Genomic DNA, 25,220 nt, shown 5'->3' on the forward strand with positions numbered 1-25,220 from the left:
TGGCCTCCTTTTATTGCAAAGCAGCGTAAGTTGAAATAACAAGGGGTGTTGTTATAAAAGCTTTAGAATTCACCCTCAGTTTTCTGATAAGATTAGAAAGCTACAATGGACCTGAGTGTGGCCCTAGTGCTCTGTCTCTCCTGTTTGCTCCTCCTTGCTCTCTGGAAACAGACTTCTGAGAGAGGGAAGCTCCCACCCGGCCCCTTGCCCCTTCCCATTATTGGAAATATCCTCCAGTTAGATGTTAAGGATATCAGCAAATCTCTAAGCAACGTGAGTATGTTTTATGTTCCTCTGTGGCGTGCAAATGATAAGTAACTTAAATGCAATTAAAAAAAACTTCTTGTTTGCCCATCAATTCTAATAATAAAATATTAGCATGGTGGCATGCTATCCAAGAAGGTTTTGAAATTCAAATGCTCCCAGTCATTTTGCTATTTCTCTGCATTTAGTGAGTAGACAAACAGGTCTTGGATGGTAGAACTGAAAATATAAAGTGACAGAAGGGAGGAGTGTTCTTTGTTCTGCTGCCATTTGCTCTGATTTTGGTGGATGGTGAATGTTAGAAGAAGTGTTTTGTGATTACAGATTTTATTCCAGAAGTCATCTACTACATGGCTGTGTGTTTTGTTGAGATTGTTACTAAATTTAACATCTGTGAAGAAACACATTCTGCCTGTATCAAGAGAGGACTCTGGGCTCAGGAAGAGCAGGAGTCTACCAAAAGACGAAAAGAAGTAACCAGGCAGGACCAAAGTGTGGGAACATCATTCACTTGGGTCTACACAGCTGGTGTCTGATCTTAATGACTATTTCAGGGTGGAAAAAATTATCCTTACTTCAGATGCCTTGGCACTGACAATGCCTCTGTAGTGCCCACTCCTTGTTACTAATACCAGCAGATCACAAGCTGGGCTGGGTATTAGAATTAGATGAATTGATTCTTTAAAATACAAATTTTTAGGATTCATCATAGGGCTACTGTATCACAGCTTCCTCAGGAGGACTCTGTAGTTGATCCTGAAGCAAGGAGCTCGGATGGGGAAGAGGAGCATTGAGGACCGAGTTCAAGTTCAAGTTCCACGAGGAAGCCCGCTACCTCGTGGAGGAGTTGAGAAAAAGCAATGGTGGGTGATTCTATATTCAGTCGCTGTGACCTTAACACACTGTATTCTCTAGTGTCATCCTAGGGGACACATCATGGTGGCCCAACTCTTCCATTAGGGGAGGTGGTTGTTAACCCTTGTGTGGAGACAGAGAGTTTGAAGCGCAGAGTCAGGAGCATTTGTGTATGTATGCTCTGTGTGTGTGTGCGTGAGTGTGTGTATGTGTTCATTCATGATTGTGTGTACAGTGTAGGTATCAAAGGTCCTTTCATCTGTTTTTCTCCTGAAGTCTATTTGTTTTTAAATGAGAAATCACGAGGAATATTTTGAGTCATTTTCTGAATGTGTGAGAGAGCGGTGTTTCATACTGCAGCACATTTCACCAGGGCTGCCAGCCAAGTATGTAGTGGGAGTGACCTCTGGAAGCAAGTGACATGTGTTTTCACTTCACTCGATGTGTTTAACATGGACAGAACTCACACCCTTATGTTAGTCACTGCCCCAGACCAGGTCTGTAGTTTTGGCCAGTAATAATGCCGTCTGTTGATAGATTTTAATCAGGTAGGCATGTCCTTTTGCTAATCTCAGCAATTATGGTTTCTCATTTCATTTCGTTTGGAAATACTTTCTCACTTTTCAAAATTCCTTATGCAGGTAATTGCTACTATCTCTCTAAGGGATCACTTTCTGATATTTCTTTCAGACAGGTTCTGAGAGTTGTTTCCTGAATTCTTGTGTTTTTTTTTTTTTAATTTTGTGGGGATCCAACATTTAAGTAAATGTATAATTTCCCTGTCTTTATGGATTGCCTTATTGTAAAGGAAAGTCCTACCAAGTATTCCTAGTTAGATTTTCCAGGAGAGTCTGAATTTTCGTTATTTATACATGAAGTTTCTGTGTTGACACTGTGTACACCTTCAAAGTTAGTGAGGCTATGGGTTTCGTTGTAATGGGTGCTTGAAATTTGTGCTCCCCTGTAGTACTGCAACTCCTTAGCTGGCTTCACAAAAATGTGCTAGGAGATTTTCAGACTCTCTATCATTGCTAAATCAGTGTTTTCATGCGAGAATAATGGCTGGCACTTTCTATTCTCCCAATTTTTTTTTTTAACTTTTTTTTTTTTATAGAGGCATGTTTATTTATTTATTTATTTGTTTGTTTGTTTGTTTGTTTGTTTTTGTTCATACATGCACTGGGTACAGTCAGAAGCGCGGGAGGGCGAGAGAATTCACCAGAACCAGAGTGGGGAGCAGAGCAGGCAGAAGGACCGAAGTACACTGCTGAGGGGAGCAGTGGGCGGCAGGAGAGGTCTGCGCGCCATGTGGGACCCTCCTCCGGTGGCCAGGGAGCAGCCGGGGATCGAACCGGCGTCGCAGAGGCTGCGGGGCAGCTTCGCAACCCAGCGCTCAACCGCTGCACCACCAGGGAGGCCCTCTGCCAATTTCTTGATGTCACTGTTATGCAATACATTGATTCAAATCTTTCGTAATGACATCTACAGGGGTGAATTTTAGACCTTTACCTTAAACAATCTTTCAGTGGTGATTAAGTTGCCACAATGGGGTTTGCAGATCTCTTACCAAGGAAATAAACCCGTTTTCCCTGTATAATTTCTTTACTGAGTGTCGAATTGACCTAACCTAGATCTGGAAAAATTTAAAAAATCAATGAAAATACTACTGTTTTTCTTCCTACTGAACATAATCTTACAAGTTTATGTAGCATAACTTTTCCGAAATAAATAATTGTTGCTGGTGAGTAGAAATGATAGATATTTGATTTCTAGGGACGGTACTTTATTTCCAGTGATGTGAAAAAATGAAAACTAATAATTTTCATTTTGGTTTGAGTTTCCTGGGAATTATATTGGAAATGCAAATTTCTCTTTTGATTTCTGCTTTAAACAAAGTGTCCTAAAATTTTTTTCTTTTTTTTTTTTTAAGATTTATTTATTTTTTTAAATAATAAATTTTAATTTTATATTCCCATACAATTCCACCCCCCCATTTGACCCCAATCCCTCCCCTCCTGCCCCCCACCCCCCAAAAAGTGTCTCTGGTTCATAGTTTTTTGTTGATTTTGATTTTCACTTTCTTATAGTTATTCATTTTCCTGGTCGCTTATTTAAGTTTTCTAGATTCAGCTATGAGTGAGACCATCCGGTATTTTTCTTTTTCTTTCTGGCTTATTTCGCTGAGCATAATCCCTTCCAGCGCCATCCATGTTGCTGCAAATTGCAGTGTTTATCTTTTTTGAAGCTGAGTAATATTCCATGGTATATATGTACCACATCTTCTTGATCCAGTCATCTATTTTTGGGCATTTGGGCTGTTTCCAAAGCTTAGCTATTGTAAACAGTGCTGCTATAAACATAGGGGTGCAGGTGTTCTTTGGAACCGATGTTTCTGTGACCTTTGGGTAAATACCTAGGAGTGGAATTGCTGGATCATATGGAAGCTCTATGTTTAGTAGGTCCAGAAATCTCCACACAGCTCTCCATAGTGGTTGGACCAGTTTGCACTCCCACCAGCAGTGCAGAAGAGTTCCTTTTTCTCCACATCCACGACAACATTTGTTGTTGCTAGTTTTTTTAATATGTGCCATTCTCACTGGTGTAAATGGTATCTCATGGTAGTTTTGATTTGCATTTCCCCGATTACAAGTGATGTTGAACATTTTTTCATATGCCTGTTGGCCATTTGCATTTCCTCTTCAGAGAAGTTTCTTTTTAGCTCTTCTGCCCATTTTTTGACTGGATTATTTTCTTTGTTGTTGTTGAGTCTCATCAGCTCTTTGCAGATTTTTGTGATCAGTCCTTTATCATTAGTGTTGTGTGCAAAAATGTTCTCCCAGTTGGTGGGGTTTCTCTTTGTTTTGGTTATTGTCTCTTTTGCTGTGCAGAAGCTCTTTAATTTGATGTAGTCCCAGCTGTTGATCTTTGCCTTCACTATCACTGCTTTGGGTGATGTGTCTGTAAAGATGTCTTTGAGGTGCATATCACGTAGTGTTTCGCCTATATTTCCTTCTATGTATTTTATGATTTCAGGTCTTATGTCTAGTTCTTTAATCCATTTTGAGTTGATTTTTTGTATGGTGTGAGGTAGTGGTCAAGCTTCATTCTTTTGCATGTAGTGACCCAGTTTTCCCAGCACCATTTATTGAACAAACTTTCTTTGCTCCAATGCATAGTCTTTGCTCCTTTGTCAAAGATTAGTTGACCATAAATCTGTGGGTTTATTTGTGGATTTTCTATTCGATTCCATTGGTCTGTGTGTCTGTTCTTGTTCCAATACCATGCAGTTTTGATGATTATGGCTTTGTAGTATAGTTTGAAGTCTGGGAGTGTGATGCCTCATTCTATTCTTTTTTTTTTCAGGAGAGCTTTGGCTATTCGGGGTTTTTGGTGATTCCATATGAATTTCATCAATAATTGTTCTATTTCTTTGAAGAATGCCATTGAAATTTTGATTGGAATAGCATTGATTCTGTATATTGCTTTTGGTAGGATGGCCATTTTAATAATGTTTATTCTTTCTTTCTATGAGCAGGGGATGTCTTTCCATTGCTTTGTGTCTTCGATTTCTTTTAACAGTGTTTTATAGTTTTCTTTGTATAGGTCCTTTACCTCTTTTGTTAAATTTATTCCCACATATTTGATTTTTTTTGTTTCGATAATAAAAGGGATGTTTTTTTTAATTTCATCTTCTTCAGATTTATTGTTTGTGTATAGGAAGGCTACTGACTTTTGCATGTTGATTTTGTATCCTCCACTTTGCTGAAGTGATTGATGAGTTGAATTAGTTTTTCTGTGGAGTTTTTTGGGGTTCTCTATGTATATTATCATATTATCTGCAAATAGTGATAGTTTGACTTCTTCTTTTCCTATTTTGATTCCTTGTATGACTTTCTCTTGTCTTATTGCTCTGGCTAGGCCTTCCAGTATTATATTGAAAAGCAGTGGTGAGAGTGGACATCCTTGTCTTGTTCCAGATCTTAATGGAATTGCTTTCATCTTTTCACCATTGAGAATGATATTGGCTGTTGGCTTGTCATATATGGCCTTTATGATGTTATGGTATGTTCCTTGTATCCCAAGAATTTCAAGGGCTTTTATCATGAATGGGTGTTGCACTTTGTCGAAAGCTTTCTCGACATCTATTGATATTATCATATGGTTTTTATATTTCGTTTTGTTGATGTGTTGGATAACATTGATTGATTTTCGGATGTTAAACCATCCTTGTGTCCCTGGCATGAATCCTACTTGGTCGTGGTGAATTATCTTATGGATACATTGTTGGATTCTGATAGCTAAAGTTTTATTGAGGATTTTTGCATCAGTGTTCATTAGGGAGATTGGCCTGTAGTTTTCCTTTTTTGTCCTTGTTCGGTTTTGGTATTAGTGTAATGTTGGCTTCATAGAATGTGTTTTGTATTGTCCCTTCCTTCTCAATTTTTTGCAAGATTTTGTGAAGGATAGGCACTAATTCGTCTCTGAATGTTTGGTAGAATTCATTTGTAAATCCATCAGGTCCTGGGCTTTTGTTTTTGGGGAGGTTTTTGATTACCATTTCAATTTCGCTGCTTCTAATTGGTCTGTTTAGGTGTTCTATTTCTTCTTTATCTAGCTTTGGGTGATTGTAGGGTTGTAGGAATTTGTCCATCTCCTTTGGATTGTTGAACTTGTTTCCATATAACTGTTCATAGTAGTTACTGATTATTCTTTTGATTTCTGCTGTGTCTGTAGTGATTTCTCCTCTTTCATTTATGATCCTATTTATTTGTGCTTTCCCCCTTTTTTCCTTTTTGAGCCTGGCTAGGGTTTTGTCTACTTTATTGATTTTTTTGAAGAACCAGCTCTTGGTTTCTTTGATCTTTTGGATTGTTTTTTTAGTTTCAATTTCATTTATTTCTGCTTTGGTTTTTATTATTTCTTTTCTTCTGCTGGTTTGGGGGTTTTTGGTGTTTTTTCTAGATCTTTGAGCTTTGAGATTAGGTTGTTTCTTTGAGTTCTTTCTTGTTTCTTGATGTGAGCTTCTATTGCTATATATTTTCCTCTTATTACTGCTTTTGCTGCATCCCATACATTTAGCATATTGGTGTCCTCCTTGTCATTCAATTCAAAGAATTTTTTAATTTCTTCTTTGATCTCCTCGTTAGTCCAGTGGTCTACCAGTAGTGTGGTTTTTAATCTCCATGAGGTAGGAAAGTTCCTTGCCTTCTTTTTATGGTTTATTTCTAGTTTGATGCCTTCATGGTCAGAAAAGATGGTTGGTATGATTTCAATCTTGGTGTATCTGTTGATGTCTGTGTTGTGCCCCAGTATGTGATCGATCCTGGAGAATGATCTGCGTGCGCTTGAGAAAAATGTGTACTCCGTGTTTTTGGGGTTTAGTGTTCTATAGATGTCCGTTAAGCCCAAATGCTCTAGGTCCTTATTTAGAGCTTTAGTTTCTTTGCTTATTTTTTTCTTGTGATCTATCAATTGTTGATAGTGGTGTGTTGAAGTCTCCCACTACGTATGTGTTTTCTCTGATGTCTGTTTTCAGAGATGAGAACAGTTGTCTGATATATTTTGGTGCTCCTTCGTTTGGTGAGTATATGTTAATTAGTATTATTTCTTCTTGAAGTGTTGTCCCCTTGATCATAATGTAGTGACCGTTGGGGTCTCTTTTTATTTTTTTGAGTTTGAAATCTGTTTTATCTGATATAAGTATAGCTGTTCCTGCTTTCTTTTTTGGTCCATTTGCTTGTAGGATTGTTTTCCAACCTTTAACTTTGAGTCTATTTTTATCTTTTGCAGCTACATGTGTTTCCTGGAGACAGCAAAAGTTTGGGTTTTGTTTCTTAATCCAGGCTGCAACTCTGTGTCTTTTTATTGAAGCGTTCAGTCCATTTACATTTAGAGTTAATATTGATATGCTAGCATCTGTATTTGCCATTGTGTTTGTCTTTCCTTTGATTTTATTTATTTATTCTTTTAATAACTTTTTTTTTTTTTGGCCTTCTTTCATTGTTATTCGTCCCTCTGAGGTTCTGGCTTTAGGACTCCTTGTAGTATTTTTTGGAGTGGGGGTTTAGTTGTAATGAATTTCCTGAGTTTCTGTTTTTCTGGGAAGGTCCTTATTCTTTCTTCATAGAGGACGGAGAGCTTTGCGGGATAGAGTATTCTTGGTTGGCATCTGTTTTCTTGGAGTCTGTTGACTATTTCCCTCTACTCTCTCCTTGCCCGTAGTGTTTCTTCGGAGAAGTCTGATGTCAGCCTGATTGGCCTCCTTTGAATGTTATCTGTTTCTTCCCTCTTGCCAGCTTCATTATTTTTTCCTTGTCCTGGATTCTTGGGAGCTTTGCTATTATGTGTCTTGCTGTATTTTTCCTTTCGTCGTGGAAGTTTGGTGTTCTTCTTGCTTCTTGTATATCAATTTTCAGCTCCTTCTTCACATTTGGGAAGTTCTCTTCAATTATCTCTTTGAATATTTTCTCTGTTCCTACATCTCTCTCCTCTCCTTCTGGTATTCCTATAACTCTTATATTTCCTTTCCTCATGGAGTCAGATAGTTCCCAAAGTCTTTCTTCGTTCTTTTTCCTTCGTACTTCTCTTTCCTTTTCTGTTTTGGTTCTTTTTATTTCTGTGTCTTCAAGAGTACTTATTCGTTCTTCCATTTCATCTATTCTGTTTTCATTGCTTTTCCCAGAATTCTTTAGTTCTTCCATTAATTCTTTGATCTCCTGCATTTCTTTTACTTCCGTCTTTAGGGACTCAATTTCATTCTTCTGATCGTTGATTATTTTCCCCTTATCATTGTTTTCCTTTATGACTTCTGTCAGTTTTTTAATCACGGCAATTTTAAATTCTCTTTCTGGAAGGCTCGGAAGTTCTTCCAAGTTGCTGTCATTGCAATCTGGGGGCTGGTTTTCTTTTTGTGGTGTGCTTTTTCCCTGGGGAGTTGCTAGGTTGCGTGTGGTTCTTCTTCTCCCTACTGTCTGTTTTCTAATTTGCCGTATGCGTTGGGATATTGTGTTGCTGGGACTGGCCGGCATCTTGGGTGAGCTTCTCTGCTCCCCTCTGGTTCCTCCAGGAGCCATCTGTCAGTTTCAAGCAGTCTTTACTGGAGAAAGGTCCCTGTTCTAAAATGCCGATGTGGGGACACACTCCCCTGTGCGCCTGGTCTGCCCCGGCGGTGGGTTCCTGCTCCCCCTCTGGGCTTGGACTGCAGGCCAGAGGGGGTCTGGCGTGGGCGAACTTCCCCCGCTCACCTCTGGCTCCTGAGGAAGCCTTTTGCAGGTAGTCTTTACTGAAGAAATGTCCCTGTTCTAAAATGGTGATGTGGGACACACTCCCTCTGCGTCCGGTCTCAGGCACACTCTTCTGCATGCCTGGTCTGCCCCGGCTGTGGGTGCTCGCCCCCCCTGTGGGCTCAGACTACTGGTCGGAAGGGGCCCGGCGTGGGCTAACTCCCCAGCTGGCCACTGGCTCCTCCAGGAGCCTCTGCTGGTTTCAAGTCGCTAGGTGGCGCCAGAGATCTCTCCTAGAGCCCTTGGGGAGCTGATTTTTCCACCCCGTGGGACAGGGAACAGAGCGGGAATGGTAGGGTAAACCTCAACGGCTTTGGGGTGCTGTGTCTGTCTTGTGCCCCACGGTCGTCAAAACAGTGTTTCTTATATGTGTATATATGTATGTGTGTTCACATGTTCACATATATTTATAAATATTAGTACATATATTTTTTTAATTGTGTTTTTAATTGTTTTTGGTTTTTAGGTTCACCTTGTGATCCCACTTTTATTCTGGCTTGTGCTCCCTGCAATATTATCTGCTCAATTATTTTCCAGAATCGTTTTGATTATAAGGATCCAATTTTTTAAAACATAATGGAAATACTTAATGAAAACATCAAGATTTTGAGCTCTCCATAGATGCAGGTGAGGCCAAGATCTGTTTTCCAGAGAAATCATTTAGGTTCTTTTCTCTAAGATTTCAGACCTCTGGATGCACCAAGCTATGAAGTGAATGTATGAGCAGGACAGTCCTGCTTAGACTTCAGTCTCAGAGAGCGGGAAAGATGACCTAGACAATTACAGATACATGGAAAACATATGCCCAGAATACAGAACTGGAGTCCAATCCCATTCACCCTATTTTGTGTTTCTTTTACTATACTCCAAAACCCAGATTTCTAGTCCTCAAGTACTGATTCTGTATTTGAGGCAACTAGACATACAGAAATAGCTAGTCTACTCTGCTTCATAACAGGTTGCCCAACCTCCCTTAATCTCTGTTGTCTGTGAATTATACTAATTTATGTCATCCTATATCTCCAGAGTTGATGTCAACAATGAGAGAATTGATATAAAGATGCCCTTACACTATCAACGTGATGTGTGAGAATAGGAAATGATCATTTGATTCTCTGGAGAGAAATTTTTCTCTCCTATATGTCTATCTGCAGATAAAATTAAGCATGTATAAAAGAAAAATTTTCCCTTAAGACAGATCATTAAATATTTATAGTAATCTCTAACCTAGGCTTGGCACGTGCATAATTCTTCACGAAATATTTTGTTTTTTAATAAACTCTAATTTTCTCTTTTAGATCTGCAATATTTTCCCTTTATTTCTTGACTATTTTCCAGGGAGTGATAACAAATTATTTAAAAATATTGCATGTATAAAAAGTTATATTTTGGAGAAAACAATGGAACACAAATCATCTCTAGATGCTAATAATCCTCGGGACTTTATTGATTGTTTCCTTATCAAAATGGAACAGGTAAAATATTAATGACAGTTGGGTTATTTGATTGCTTGTTCATGTTGTGGTTCATGGAATTGTTCTGTATTTACCTGGAATGTTTCAGTGATCAGGCAGTTATTGCCACCAAACTCTTTAGTACCTGCTGTGTATGTGCCTCTACACTAAGCATTATGGACGGGGTAAAATTAATTTTCTAAATAAGTAGAATGCATGGATTTTGTTTTTTAGGTTGTTAATAATCTACATGAGGATGACAAAGTGACACTTCATGTGAAATGGAAACAATTACAAACAATTTAGAAAGTGCAAAATCTCATGCCATGATATGAAGATGGGCATGGTCTTTGCATACAATATATGAGAGAATGGAAGAAGTGACTCAGCCTGGCTGGACTTCTTGCATGTCTGCTGGTTGGAGATAAATCTTAATATACTTAATAATAATACTTAATATACTTAATAATGACAGGGTAGGGAATTTTACATATGTAAATGAGATATACAGAGGTACAGAGGTGTGTGGTGGGAAAGAGCTGGTAGAATGAAGAGAGAAGTTAACTGATAATAAAATTTCAAAATTGGCACAGATATGGTGTTGGAGGTTTATTTCTGTAAGCACAAATCCTATACCATTTATCAAAAAGATTATTTTTCTCACATGAGACATCATGGCACTCTTGTCAATAATCAATTGACTGAAAATGTAAGGGCCCTTTTTGTGTTGATGAAAGGTATTTATTAGGTACTACATTCCTATATCATTAGTACATCCTCTGGTAGTCTTAAATGCTACCTTTATAGAAGTTTTTTTTTGAAATTAAGAAAACTGAGTCCTCTTTTTGCAATATTTCAGTATTATTTTGACTGTGCTGGCTCCTTGAATTTTATTATGTTTAGAATAAAGTTGTAATTTCTGTCAAAGTTATGTTTAGAATAAAGTTGTAATTTCTGCCAGTGAAGATTTTAATTTATTGCTTGCCTTAGGGGTGAGCAGTGGAAAATGATGGTTGAATCCACTCATTTCCAGTGTTTTATATACCATATGGGAGTTTTTCTAAAACTTGCTGTTTATTTTTGCCCTTACTGTTTATTTTTGGGGTAAAATTTATAATAGTATGACTTACTTTGGATTAACTATAATTTTGGCAAATTAATTTGCTAAGTAATTTCATCAAATCATTCCTAGGAGGAGTACATTCAAGAAGTGAAGTTAACTTTAGGGACCTTGGCAATTACTGTACTTGATCTGTTTGGAGCTGGGACAGAGACTACGAGCACCACCTGGAGATATGCTCTCCTCCTGCTGCTGAAACACCAGAGGTCACAGGTTTGACCAGTGTGGTCTCGGGGGGTGCTTTTCAGGGAAGTTGCTGAAGGACACTGCAAGTGCTGCCTTCCCTCCTGTTTCTCTTAGAGAAGCTTCATTTTATATATAACCAGCTTAATGTTTCCAAGTTTAATGAAGAGATAATACAGGAGTTTGAGTAGGAGGAGTGAAGACACCGTGGACAATAGGAAAATGCAGTGACTTCATTTCATGAGAGCTTGTTTGTGGCAGTGTTTATACTGGGAGTCAGTATGAATCCGCCTGGGACTGCTTATCAGGGATGCTGGTAGAAATAGGAAAGGAATGATGTGCATAGAGCCTACCTGATGGCACAGGGGTTAACGTCTCAGTGCTGTCGAGCTACAGGCAACTATGGTGACATGAGTTCCATCCCCGGCCAGGGAGCTAACCCACATGGCCTGTCACACCCACTGCTCCCCTCAGCAGTGTATTTCAACAGATGCCTGTTCTGCTCCCCAATCTGTCTCTTTTAGATCCTGTCACCCCCTGCTCCTCTGGCCTACACCCCAGTTTTTCTATGCATACATAAAATAAATCTTTTTTTAAGATTTATTTATTATTTTATGCATACAAGAGCTGGCGTACAGGCCAGAGATGCAGGGGGTGAGAGGGTTCACCAGAGACAGTTTATGGAGCAGAACAGGCAGTCTGAGTGAAATACACTGCTAAGGGGAGCAGCAGGCGCGATAGGAGAGGTCTGCTGCACCATGTGGGTATCTCCCTGGGGGACTGGTATCAAACTCGTGCTGCAGTGGCTGCAGATTGCTTCATAGTGCAGTGCTTAACCCCTTCGCCACCAGGGAGAAAAAATAAGTGATTTTGATTTACGTGTGACATAATTGGGTCATATCTGAAGGATAAGGCTTAAAAGTAACTATCAAATTTTGCATGAATTAAAAGAGGACATTTGCAGAAATGTATATTTGACAAAACTGTTCTTCCTTTTTTCCTTTTCTCATCCTAATTTCTGAAGTCATGTCAGAGGGAAAATTGGCTCCAGGAATCAGGATGTCTTTTGAAAGAAATAAGTATCAAATAGGTTGCTAGATACCAGGCCTAGAAAAAAAAACCCTATATATATATATATATATATATATAAATGGATTAAGTGGATAAATAGTTGTGAGAGAGCGATAGCAAAAGCAAAAGATCAATTTCATGAGATTTTTTAATATTAGGGAAATTATTAGGAGTTTGAAACATGGGTATTTGGAATACCCATGGGTTGAAAAATTGAGATACAGGAAATATTGAATTGAACTAAGGAGACATAGCTAAGTTAAAAAATATACCATAAATCAAACATAATTATAGTCATCTTATAGGAAGAATTGTTTGTATGGTCAGAATGGTGTTACAATGAATATTCTAACAGTCAAAATGGTGTGAACATATTAGTGGAAAGGGAATAAAGGGAGAGAACAAGAGAAGGGGTGTGTGTGTGTGTGTGTGTGTGTGTGTATTTCGTATGAGATGGGTAGGGAGATGTAAACTCTCACCTCCCATTCCAGAAAATCAGATATTTTCTAAAAACAGGTTGAGAAATAGAAACAGAGGTCCCTGTTTAGAAATGGAGCATAAATTTCAGAAGAAACTGCTAGAAAATTGGTAGCATTTGGCACATGGTAGGATGAATAGTCCTATTATAAGTTGAACACATGCATACAATATAGAAAAGCACTAGAACACATTCATGTAGATTCAATATAATTCATTTTTCAACTCGTGTGTTATTTTGATGTTTGATTCCTTTTTTCCTGCAGTGTCTGTAATTTCTTGACATAATTATTTTCCTTTTTTTGAGCTATGAACTCATAGACATTTATTTTACAAATCAAATTTAAGACATGTTTATGTGCATATGTGTTTTTGTATATATCTATTTCCAACTTTAAAACAGTTTATAACATGCAACTTTCAAAATAATGATCCTTATGACTATGTGATGCTTTGTGTTGTGTATTTGATTGAATTGTCTGTGGACATTTAGGCTGCTTTCATGTTCTTGCTATTTTAAGTAATGTGCTGTGAACATTGTGGAACATGTAGGATTTTTTCTCGATGGTGTCATATTCTGTGTATATGTACCCAAGAGTGGAATTGCTGAGTTATGCATTATTTCCTTTTTAGATTTTTAAGGTAATTCTATATTGCTTTCCATAATGATTGCAACAGTTCACATTCCTACCAATAATAGTATACTATTGGTGTACAGCATTCCTTTTTACCCGGTTCTCACCAATATATGTTTGTGGGGACCTTTTTACCATGAGCCATTCTCACAACTGTGACTTGCTATCTTACTGTATTGAATAGTTTTAATATGCATCTCTTTTAGGCTTGATGATGAACCTTTTTTCATCATGTTTTGGCCTCTGGGTAACCTCTTGGGTGAATTGTATTCTTATCTGCTGCCCATTTATAATTGGATTATTTGTTTTTTATTGTTGAATTGTATAAATTTATTTTTGAAGTTATATATCTTGAGTGTAAATTCCTTATCAGTTATATATTATGTGAATATTTTCTCCTGTTTAGAATGGTGTCTATTTAATCATGTTATATATTCTTTGGAGCTCTTTGATGAGGTAATCCCAATTGTTTATTGTCGTTTTTAATTCCCTTGCCATAGATAGTCACCAAAAGTATCTTTAGTATTGATAGGATGGACCACACCACCAGTGTTTTTTTTTTTTCTGTGTATTTTATTGTTGCAGGTCATAATTTCAATCTTATATATGTAAAAATAAATAAATAAATAAATAAATAAATCAATCTTATATATCTGTGCACCACCATGGAGGCCCCATGGCCTTGAGTATTAAGAGTGTTCTCTCCTTGTTGTATTAGACCTTTCATCACAATATAGTGACTATCTCTATCTCTTACTGCCTTAATGGAAGTATTTTATTGGGTGTAGGTATAGCTGCTCCTGAGTTAGTCTGCGACCACTTTCTTGTATAATTGCCTTCTAGTCTTTAACTCTGAAGTCTTTTCTTGTCTGTGTTATTAAGATGAATTTCCTGTAAAAGCAGAAGGTTGGTCTTTGTTTTGAAGTGACCCATTCAGCTCACCTTTTGCCTAGGGTTGTTCAGGCCATTTACATTTAAGCTGATTATTGAGACTTAAGTGCCATTTTGTTGTGCTTGGTTTTTGTTCTGGCTTATCTTGTCATTCTTATTTTTGAGGGATTCCTGTTGTATTTTTTTTAAGTTCCACTTCTCTGTCTTTATGTGTTACTCCTATTATTATTTTTTTTTTTGAATGTTCTACTGAGGAGAGTATATGACTGGCTATTTGTGTAACCCACTGGATGGCTGGAACTGTGGCTTGTTCTGGTGGACCACGTTGTTCCTTTCCTTTTCCTCCTCCAGTGAAGTGATTATGTGTCTCTTGCCTCAGTATTCATTGTTCTATTGCTGTATAATAATGGCTTTAGGCTTTCCTTCATTTGTGGCTTGGTGTTGATGAATTCTTTTAGTTTTTGCTTTTCAATGACACTCCTATCTCTTCCTTCTATCATGCTTTTAATCTTGCTGAGTAAAAGATTTCGGCTGGCAATCTCTATTTAAGCACTTTTTTAAAAAGATTTTATTTATTTATTTTTGTGTAGACGAACTCGGGAGTACACCAGAGGTGCAGGGAGTGAGAAGATACTCCAGAGACAGAGTGGGGAACAGAGCAGGCGGATCTACTGAAACACACTGTGGAGGGGAGGAATGGGCCTAACACCAGGGATTGAAATCAGCCACCAGGGAGGCCCTCTTTTCAGTCCTTTAATGCTTGGAATGTTACTGCTGACATCCAATGACTGCTAACCTCCTATGTTACCCTCTTTCTCTTCAAGTTTTTAATATTTTGTCTTTGTCATTGGTTCTCAACAGGTTATTATTATGTGTCTTGTGGATGTAAGACTGGTATTATTTTGTTTGTAGTTCTTTGGCCTCTTGGATTACAGTGTCTGGTTCATTTCACAGGTTGAGATGGTTTTTTTGAGATTACTTCTTTAAGTAAATTTTCTATGCCTTTCTGAAATGCGGCCATTGTAACAAATAGAGAGAAACCTTAAAGGATTTAATGCAGCAAAGAAAGTCAAAGTGATAAAAACAAATACTGGGCATTTACAAACCAGACAATTTGACAGCATGAAATACTCAAAAATCAGTGACATTGATAAACATTCTGAGGGCTCTGAAGGATGGGGCAGGGAAAGGGACAAGGCGACATGTGCAATGGTGGTAGGGGAATTAAAAAGGAAAAAAGTCACTTTTTTAAATGACAGAAAAATAAAGATGTATAATTATATTTTTTAAATGAGAATTAATAAGCTAGCCTGTATGACTGTACCATATGTAAATGTTATAGGTAACTAGTTAAAGAAATAGCTATTAATATGGAAAATGCGGTGGATATAAACTCATTAACTTCAATTGTCATGTTGGATTGTTTCTCCCAAAACAAATAAAAAAATGGTCTAACTACATAATTATTTCTCTGTAATTGAGGGTATTGTTACATACACTGTATGTGATTCAGAGGTATAGCATCTCAGCTGCTCAGATGCCTGTCCTCACACATTCTGTGATATTGTTTGAACATTTCATCATTTCTCTTTGTATATCATGTATACTAATTAATAGGTACATATAGATACACATTAATCCTAGTTTATGTGAGAGTTGTGTGTGTGTGTGTGTGTGTGTATATATATATATATATATGTGATGCAATTACCTCTTTAGGTATATCTCTTGGTACATATTGATGCTAATAATGATGTCGGGGGACTGATATAATAGGTGTTCTCTTTTCTCATCAGTCTTACTTGTGTTTTGTCAGCTAAGGAGCAAGAGGAGATAGAACGAGTGATTGGCAGGCACCGGAGCCCCAGCATTCAGGACAAGAGCCACATGCCCTACATGGAAGCCTTGGTGAACGAGGTCCAGAGATACACTGACCTGTTCCCTGGGAACCTGCCCCATGCAGTGAACCTTGACACCAGATTCAGGAACTATCTCATCCCCAAGGTAGGTTGGTTGTACCTTTACTGACATCATGATTCTACTCAAAAAGTTCCTCTTTTCACAGCATGGGTGCAGTCCTCCAGACAAGCTGAGCAATATATAAAAATCATGTATGTGACAAGTTGATGAGTTTGGTGTTGTTTCCATTTGAGACCACAAATTTTTTTGGGCACCGGCACTGTAAGTCTTTCACATTTGTTCTGTCTCTTAAATGAGTGGCTAATCTTACTAATATAAATAGTAATGTTTATTTATAATGTTAGCACCACTGAGTCAATATTCCAAAAGAGAGTTCTGGATTATATAGATCAATTCAGAAAGAGTTAACATCTTGATATATTGAATTTTTCTTTAATATTCTCTTTTTTTTTTAGTACATTAGCTTGCAAATTTTGTGTTTGATTTTTCCTAAGTACTTAAAGTTATTGTTGTCACAATAATCTTTAAGTGCCTTTTACATTACTTTTATCTGTCATATTGAAGTAAAATGACTTTCAAACTTTGATGACCTTACACGAGAACCTTTTTTTTTTTTTTAAAGATTTATTTATTTATGCATACAAGAACTAGGGTACAGGCCAGAGGTGCAGGGGGTGAGAAGATTCACCAGAGACAAAGTGGGGAGCAGAACAGGCAGATTGACTGAAATACACTGCTAAGGGGAGCAGCCGGTGAGACAGGAGAGGTCTGCTGTGCCATGGGGGTCACCTCCCTGGCCAGGGATCAAACTTATGCTGCAGAACTCGTGCTGCAGTAGCTGCGGATTGCTTCATTGTGCTGACACTTAACCACTTGTGCCACCAGGGAGGCCCAAGAACCTTTTGACTTTAGAGCCATTACTAATAATTTGTTTCTAGACTACTTTGTAATTTCTGCATATATCATGCTGCTATCTTTATTTCTTTTCTGATATGTAGGAGAGTGGAAGATTATCATCTCACTCTTGAAAGATGGTCTTATGTATATCTTAGAAGAAACCCTTCATCAAATTAGGAACTGTATCCTCTTATTTTTTATCATTTTTTGTCAGAATGTATATCAAGTTTATCATATCAATTTCTGTCTCTATTGGTATAGCTTTCCATATTAGCTTCACTTTTCCTGGTAGATATCCCTCTTTTAAGTATACACATGGCTTGATTTGAGTTGCTGTATTTCGTTCAGGACTTTCCTATTTCCACTTGTAAGAGACTTCCTTGAGATGGTGGTATACTTTCATTATTTTGCAGAGGGCTGTCCAGTGTTCCCAGGATTATTTACTGGAGAAATTTTGCTTGTTCTGTCATTTACTATTGGCTCCTTGGTCTTGATTAATTCTCCCTATGTGTTGGGGTGTATTTCAGGACTCTCAGTTTTCTCCCATTTGTCTGTGTGTTTTTGTTCCATCCAGTGCTTTCTAACACGTAATTTCTGTGTCTATTCACGCCTCCCACTTGGTATTCTGCAAGCTACTGTTTAATTTGAAACCAGGATATTTGCTATTAAAATTTAAAAATCATATAAATTAAAATTAGTATTTTGTTGGGGAAAGAATATAATAAGATGCAAGACTAATGCTCATCTTTGGAGAAAAGAGAATTAATGGCTTTGCTAGGAGGTCATGGGGCTTGCCTGATGATTGCAGCTTTGTTTCAAGGATTAGGATCACATTCACTGTTTTCACCAAAGGACATAATGAGGAAAATGCTTCCTGTGTTTATAGTTGGGTCAAAGAGTAATTGAACTCATTCTTCTATTTCAAGGTCAATAATAATAGGGCCTGGGGGTAAGTAGGATTGTCCATCTTTCCCATTTGCTCTCATTGGGTATGATCATTCCCATCTGTTTGGGATACACTGACATAGAATATGCAATACTGCGCAGCTGAATGTGCCTTCTACCATTACATAATGATTTCTGCTCTCAAACCTGGATCCATGGACCAAGGTATAGTCTAAGACAGAAGTTGGTAAAAACTTTCTCTAGTGGGTCGGATTGTAACCATTTTAAATTTTATGGTGGTTGGAGCGTCTGACTCCAGTGTTGAAATCTGCCATTGTAGCGTGGAATCCATCCACATTTTAGCACCTTTGTTTAGTACTGATCCGTTCAAGTAATTTTTACTTTGGTAAAAGTAGTGTTGAAATAGTGGTCATGATTCTGTATGAATAGCCGTTGTTTGAACAACATTTGATGAGAATGTATTTGCTGTATCTTTTTATTTTTGAGGGAGAAAAGGTGTTTTTATTTAATGGGTATAGAATGTGTTTTACAAGATGAAAGAATTCTGGAGATGTGTTTCACAAAAATGACATATTTTACACTACTGAACTGTACACTTACAGATGGCTAAGGTGGTAAGTTTTATGTTTTATGTTTATTATCATAATAAAAAATAAAGTGCACTCAAAAAACATTTTTCATTGCTGATATGTTGATAGTAAATTTGGTGTTGTCCACAAATATGTTGACCTTGATCTGGAAAGATAGCAGGGACACCGATTATCTCTCACTTCTCCCCTGTCTTTTTTTTTTTTTTTTTTTTTTTTTTTTTTTTTGATAAGACAGTGTAACTATCTTCAATCTGCCAGGATTATTTTGCTGGCTTTTAAAATTTTTTAAAAAATTTTCTTACATTGTTCTATTTTGTGCCACTATTTTTATAAAAGATTTATTTATTTATGCATACATGAGCTGGGGTACAGGCCAGAGATTTGGGGAGGGAGGGTGTGTGTGAGAGGATTCACCAGAAACAGAGCAGGGAACAGAACAGGCAGACTGATTGAAATAAACTGCTGAGGGGAGCAGTGGGCAAGGCAGGAGAGGTCTGCTTCGCCATGTGGGTTGCTCCCTGGCTGGCCGGGGATCTAATTCGTGCTACAGAGGCTGCAGATTTCTTCTTAGTGTGGTGCTTAACCCCTTGCACCACCAGGCAGGCCCTGTACCGTCTATTTTTATATTCCTACATTATTCATTTTCTTACTATATTTGATTTCTCAGCTCAGGTCTAGTCCCCATAAATCTCCCACCACCACACCACCCATGAACCATCACTGCAGTCCCTTGTGCGCTCCCCTCCCCTTATCTGAGCCATCTCTCTCCCCCTCCCTTGCTGCATCCCTAGATCTATAGTTTGCCTGCAAATTTTCCCTTTCTCTTTTTTCTGACCCTTAGTTTGGTTTCCCTATATTCTTCCTGTAAATTGAAACCATCTGATATTTTTCTTTTTCCTTCTTACTCATTTCACTGAGTATAATCCCTTCTTGTGCCATCCATGTTGCTGTGAATGGCATGAGTTTATCATTTTTGATTGCTGAAAAGTATTCCATTGTATATACAGACCACATCTTGTTAATCCAGGAATCTGTTTGGGGCATTTAGGTTGTTTCCATATCATACTTATTATAAATAATGCTGCAATAAACATAGGAATGCAGGGTTCCTTTTCAGTTAATGTTTAATGTTTTTGCGTCCTTTGGTTAGATTCCTAGCAGTGGAATCTCTGGGTCATATGGTAGATTGATTTTCAGTCATTTGAGGAACCTCCACACAGTTTTCTATAGTGATTGGACCAGTTTACATTTGCGCCAACAGTGTAAGAGGGTTTCTGTTTCTCCACATCTTTGCCAGCATTTTTGTTGCCAGTTTTTTTAATATAGGTCTTTGTCACTGGTGTGAGGTGGTATTTCATTGTGGTTTTGATTTGCATTTTCCTGATTATAAGTAATGTTGAGCATGTTTTCATGTATCTTTTGGCCATTTGCATTTCTTCTTTGGAGAATTGCCTTTTTATTTGCTAAGCCCATTTTTATTTATTTATTTTAATGTGAAACCTCTCAATTTTTATTTTATTTATTTTATCTATTTTTTACATCTTTTTCATTTTTGCACAGTATGCAATATGCATTTTCATCTTGTTTATAGTCCCCATACAGTTCCTGCCCACCTTATTTTGACCATAATCCCTCCTATCACCCTCCTCCCCCCATATAGTATATCTCTGGTTTATAGTTGCTTATCGATTTTGATTTTTTTCATTATTATAATTAGTCTTTTTCCTGGTCTCTTATTTAGGTTTTCTAAATTCCTGCTATGAGTGAGACCATCCCATATTTTTCTTTTTCTTTCTGACTTATTTTACTGAGCATGATCTCTTCCAGCACCATCCATGTTGCTGCAAATTGCATGAGTTTATCTTTCTGATTGCTGTATTCCATTATGTATATGGACCACATCTTCTTGATCCAGTTATCTATTTTTGGGCATTTGGGTTGTTGCCATAGCTTAGCTATTGTAAATAGTGCTGCAATAAACATAGGGGTGCAGGTGCCCTTTTGAGTGAATGATTCTGTGTCTTTTGGGTAAATACTTAGAAGTGGAATTGCTTGATCATATGGAAGCGCCATCTTTAGCAGGCTGAGGAATCTCCACACAGCTTTCCATAGTGGTTGGAGCATTTTGCACCCCACCAGCAGTGCAGGAGTGTTCCATTTTCTCCTTGCATTTGCGCCAACATTTTTTAACTGGGTTGTTTATTTTTCCTGAGTTTTGTAAGCTCTTTGTAGATCTTTGATTTAAGTCCTTTATCGATTGTGTGGAGTACAGATATTTTGTACCAATCTGTGGATTGTCTTTTTGTTTTGATATTGTCTCTTTTGCTGTACATAAGTTTTTAATTTGTAGTAGTCCCAGCTGTTTATCTTTTCTTTCATCTTCTGTGCTTCTGGGATGAGTTCTGAAAGATGTTTCTGAGATGTATGTTGTGGAGTATTGTGCCTATGTGTTTTATTCCATATATTTTCTGGTTTCAGGTCTTACATTAAAGCATTTTTTATAAAGAATTATTCCTTTATTGTAAGATTTTTATTTATTATATTTATTATGTGTAGAAGAACTGGGGTGTAGGCCAGAGGTTCAGGGGGGAGGGTGAGAGGATTCACCAGAAAGAGTGGCGAACAGAAAAGGGAGATCTACTAAGGGGAGCACTGGGTAAAACAGGAGATTTCTGCTGCCCCATGTGGGTTAGTTCCCTAGCTGGGGATCAAACTCAGGCTCTCTCCGTGGACCTTCATGGTGGTAACGCTGCGACTGAACCACTAGCCCACCATGGAGGTACACTTTTCTCCAATTTGAGTTGATTTTTTTTATACCTTTTTTTATGCATGTAAGAACAGGGACATAGGACAGTGAGTAAGCAGATTCAGTAGAGACATATCAGGGAGGAGAGCAGGCAGATCTATTGAGATACTCTGCTGAGGGGAGCAGTGGCCGAGACAGGAGAGTTCTGCTGAAGCATGTGGGTTAGCTCCATGGCTGGGGATCAAGCTCACACTGCAGTGGCTGGCAATAGATTGATAGTCCTGAAACTTTAACCTCTACGCCACCAGGGAGGTCCCATCTTTTATTTATTTATTTATTTATTGTCTTAATGTGGGATCATTTTTTTTTAATTTTACTTTTATATTCCCCATACAATTGCAGCCCCCCTTATTTTGACCCCAATTCCTCCTTTCCCCGACCCCCACCCCTCATAGAGTGTCTCTGGTTCAGAGTTGTTTGTTGATTTTGATTTTCACTTTCTTATAGTTATTCATTTTCCTGTTCCCTTATTTCAGTTTTCTAGATTCCTGCTATGAGTGAGACCATCCAGTATTTTTCTTTTTCTTTCTGGCTTATTTTGCTGAGCATGATCCCTTCCAGCTCCATCCATGTTGCTGCAAATTGCATGTGTTTATCTTTTTTGAATGCTGAGTAGTATTCCATGGTGTATATGTACCACATCTTCTTGAGCCAGTCATCTATTTTGGGGCATTTGGGTTGTTTCCAAAGTTAGCTAGTGTAAAGTGTGCTGCTATAAACATAGGGGTGCAGGTGCTCTTTGGAACCGATGTTTCTGTGTCCTCTAGGTAAATACCTAGGAGTGGAATAGCTGGATCATATGGAAGCTCTATGTTTACTAGGTCAAGTAATCTCCACACAGCTCTCCATAGTGGCTGGACCAGTTTGCACTCCCACCAACAGTGCAGGAGAGTTCCTTTTTCTCCACATCCTCGCCAACATTTGTTGTTGCTAGTTTTTTTAATATGTGCCATTCTCACTGGTGTAAGATGGTATCTCATGGTATTTTTGATTTGCATTTCCCAGATTACAAGTGATGTTGAACATTTTTTCATATGCCTGTTGGCCATTTGCATTTCCTCTTCAGAGAAGTTTCTTTTTAGTTCTTCTGCCCATTTTTTGACTGGATTATTTTGTTTTTGTTGAGTTTCATCAGCTCATTGTAGATTTTGGTGATAAGTCCTTTATCAGTGTTGTGTGCAAAAATGTTCAGGGAGGCCCCATTTTTAGTTGAATTTTGTGTGTGCTGTGAGGTAATAATCTAGTTTCATTCTTTAGAATTTAGCGGTCCAGTTTTGCCAGCACCATTTATTTAAAAGATTTTCCTTTTTGCACTGCGTAATCTCTTTTCCTTTGTCACAGATCAGTTGACCATATATGTGTGGCTTTATTTCTGGGTTTTCAATTCAGAGTTATGTTTTCTAGAGACTAGATTCCCATTATGATTTTACCAAGAGAAGCACATAAGTGCTCTGTATGGCCCACTGAAACCCAATGAGGCAGCTGAGGGCACCTGAAGTCACTTATTCCATTATGGCCATGCTATGTTCCCCTCAGGATAACATGGTACTCATCAGATCTCTCCTTGGCAAAGGTTGTGGATTTTACATTCATTAATCAAAATCTGTGTTGTGGTGCTTTAGGAATATGTGAGTATCGTGCTGTCTAACCGTTCCTCCAGTACTAGAATCCCTTGATCACACTCGATTAAATTAATGATCCTAACAGAATTGTTCAAAATGATTATATTTCTAATTTTGTCATCCTTTCTGTGTTTGTGGCTGGGATCAATCTGTGATGAAATCAATGCCATATATTTTTTGAAGTTTTATTTATTCATACAAAACTGGGGTACAGGCCAGAGATGTTGGGGGTGAGAGGATTCACCAGAGACAGAGTGGGGAACAGAACAGGCAGATTGACACTGCAGAGGGGAGCAGCGGGCAAGTCAGGAGAGGTCTGCAGCACCATGTGGGTAGCTCCCTGGCTGGTGATCGAAATTGTGCTGCAGTGGCTGCAGATAGCTTCATAGATTGCATCTTAACCCCTTGTGCCACTAGGGAGGTCCTATGCCATATTTTTGAATTAATACAAACAGCTCTCTGGGGCCATGATAAAAAAGCAACAAGTTGTTACTGTACTTACTTTATTATCACATAAGTTATTTTTAATTCGATTGTCTATTTACAAAAGGTCTACAACTCCAAACATTTCAAACTTGGATAAAGATTTCCATTTGCAATCATAATCCATGTATGAGATGAGTAAACACTGAAATGATAAAATCAAGGTACTGGCAAGGAAATACCCCCAGGTCTAAATGTGATGAGCAGGATTGCTTCAGAGGTCTGGCACTGAGGGTCTGGGTACTCACTACTTCAGGTGCCACTTAGCAGCATCATGGCCACTGGTGTTATGCTGGTTCTTATTTATAACTTGTTCTCTCTGACTTAGAATGTCCTTTCCTTCGTGGTTAGGTTTTCTCATTTTTAAATGGTAAGATTTGACTGACTGATTTGTACCTTTTCGTGGGCATAGTTTAAATAATTTTTTCCAGGGCACAACCATATTGACGTCGCTGACTTCTGTGCTGCATAGTAGCAAAGAATTCCCCAACCCAGAGGTGTTTGACCCTGGCCACTTCCTGGACGAGAGTGGCAACTTTAAGAAGAGTGACTACTTCATGGCTTTTTCAGCAGGTAGTGTATCTTTTGTATTCTTTGTGCATCAGAGGACAAAATACCTTGTGAGGATTGTTTGGAACTTCCATAGAAACCTCTCCAAGGCTGGTGCAGGTGCTCTTGACCATTAGCAGGACATCCCTGTGTCCATGCACTTTCCCACCTCATGATGCAGTTTTTTTATTGAGCCATATTACTGCAGAATTGGGGAATTAGTCCAGTTCTTCAAATTGAGAATTGATTTAGATCAAGAAAATATAAGATTATAAGGTTAGTGCATCTGAAAATATAAGATTATAAGATTAGTGCATCTGAAAATATAAGATTAGTGCATCTTGCCCACAGGAACAGCACTGTAATATAAAACCTGAAATTTCACGGTGCATTGGAGATTGCTAAAGAGCAGGTCTACTTGGAGTGGAGAACGGAGACTATGAAGATGAGGAAGATCATGAACGCCAGATCCATGCAGCAGAAAACAAAACAAAGTATGTGTTTCTAGAAAAATATTGATGGAAAATTGAGGTGTTCAACAGGTGATTGTAATGTGAGAATATTTAAGTGTTTGGCACAGGACTGATAATAAGTAAACATTTGTTGAAAGGAGGATACCTATTCATTAACTTTAGATGGATTGCACTCCTGTCCGCCCTTTGTCCATCTATCTATCCAATCATCCTGCCTTCCATCATACCTCAGCTTTCGTCAAATAGTTATTGCATATTCTCTTTCTGAGGCCAGAAACACAGTGTTCAAGGATCATCTCCTCTGTGTGCTTGTTATTTTCAGGAAAACGGGCATGTGCAGGAGAGGGCCTGGCCCGCATGGAGCTGTTTTTATACCTGACCACCATCTTACAGAAGTTTACCTTGAAGTCTGTTATTGACCCCAAGGACATTGACATCACCGCAGTTGTCAATGGATTTGTTTCTGTGCCTCCTCCTTACCAGATCTGCTTCATTCCTTTGTGAGGAAGGACAAACCATCAGGCTTCTGCTGTGATGTCCACAAGTCCCATTCACCTGACGCCCCTGTCATCTCCTTTTCTCTTCCTTCCCCTTCTGGTAATGTTGTCGCCGACCTCTCCTCTCCTTGTCACCCCATTCTGTCAGGATCCAGGCACGAACATCCCATCTCCAAAGTAGGATTTCCAAAGTTCCATGGTACAAATATATGTATAGCTTCTCCTTGCTCTGTAACGTTGTATT

General features: G+C 38.2%; 1 pseudogene; it reads left to right on the forward strand.

Annotated features, from left to right (window-relative positions):
- The first annotated feature begins 1,016 nt into the window (after positions 1–1,016).
- LOC119234216 (cytochrome P450 2C42-like) lies at positions 1,017–25,220 on the forward strand (annotated as a pseudogene).

This window comes from Talpa occidentalis, unplaced genomic scaffold, assembly GCF_014898055.3.
Source record: "Talpa occidentalis isolate TD23 unplaced genomic scaffold, MPIMG_talOcc4v2.1 talOcc4.8, whole genome shotgun sequence".
Lineage (NCBI taxonomy): Eukaryota > Metazoa > Chordata > Mammalia > Eulipotyphla > Talpidae > Talpa > Talpa occidentalis.